Below are 1,244 nucleotides of genomic sequence, written 5' to 3'. Positions count from 1 at the left end.
GTATATAAATCCGTGCAAGGTATGGAAAACTGAGTCTTGGCTCAGTGTACTGAATACATGAATGTATTGGGGGTATACCGCACTGGAGAATGGTAAGGTATCTAATAGATATTGTTAGAACCAAAATACATAATACAACGAGAAAATCTGAGTTTTCTAATGTTATCTTGAGTTTGGTGGTGCACCCTGAGTCAGTGGTAAGACATACAACAAAAGGGAGAGAAGAAGACTCTTTTGTGGGTGCACTCTTGTATGTTTAAGAGGTCTCAGAAGAGACAATAAGTAAAGATTATAAATGAATTTTTAAATATAACTTTTATTAACAATAATTGATAAAATAGTAGAGTTTACTGTCAAAAATTGGAGGTAGGGGTGGGGGGAAGGGTGGGGGGGAGTTGGGGAAAAGAAAGGGGGAACACAGAACGAATTAATTACAGTGTAAATACTGAATATTGTTCTGGAATGCCTGGGTGCGATAATAACAGCTGGAGACCCTGAAAATTGAAGCGTTTTTATTCTCTCATGAGCGATGATGAGGAGACAGATGGGATGATTAAAGATGGAATGAGCAAGATGAATCTGCTGTCAGTGTTAGACGCTGAGCAAAACCGTCCAGGAATTTCTACTAAACTGAGTATTCCTCGAGAGTCTCCCACTCGAGTACTGACCCAGCCCTACACTGCTTAGCTTCCAAGATCGGAAGGATTCGGGCGTTACCAGTGTGGTATGATAGTAGAAAAAATATTAGATATCGAGGGCTCGAGAATCACTGATGAGAGTTCACGAAAATGGAGAAATAAGAGAAAAGAAAAGACAAGAGAATGGGTGGAGGAGGAAAATAGGGGATCTGCTGCCACCGTTAGACCGGGATAATTACCCCTGAATCAGTGGTGAGAGTCCTGAAGATAGTATAAAGTGAGGAAAAGGAAACGATACTGATAGGTAAAAAATTTTTTTTTGAGATTGGTTGATAGACAATGGGCTGCTTGATTGCAGGATGCTGATAGTACCTATGATAAAGGTACTAGGTGTGATAAAAAGCAATTTGTACACAATTAGCAGTCAAATAAATTGATTAGACCCATACATCACCATCAATTTGCTACTATCAGATTATTACAATTATACCAAAATGGTATCAGGTGGAAAAAGAAGGAGAAAATGAACAACAATTTCTTATTTGTGTTCCGCTGTATGCAGAGTTGCAGAAATACTATATAATATGATTGCAAGATGCTGATAGT

The 1,244-nt window shown here is 38.5% G+C and overlaps 1 pseudogene; it reads right to left on the bottom strand.

The window, feature by feature from the left end:
- Positions 1 to 619: 619 nt before the first annotated feature.
- Positions 620 to 738, bottom strand: LOC134912282 (5S ribosomal RNA; annotated as a pseudogene).
- Positions 739 to 1,244: the final 506 nt, after the last annotated feature.

This window comes from Pseudophryne corroboree, chromosome 4 (assembly GCF_028390025.1).
Source record: "Pseudophryne corroboree isolate aPseCor3 chromosome 4, aPseCor3.hap2, whole genome shotgun sequence".
Taxonomy (NCBI): domain Eukaryota; kingdom Metazoa; phylum Chordata; class Amphibia; order Anura; family Myobatrachidae; genus Pseudophryne; species Pseudophryne corroboree.
Note: the sequence above shows the minus strand (reverse complement) of the source record. Positions and strands in the feature narration are given on the sequence as shown.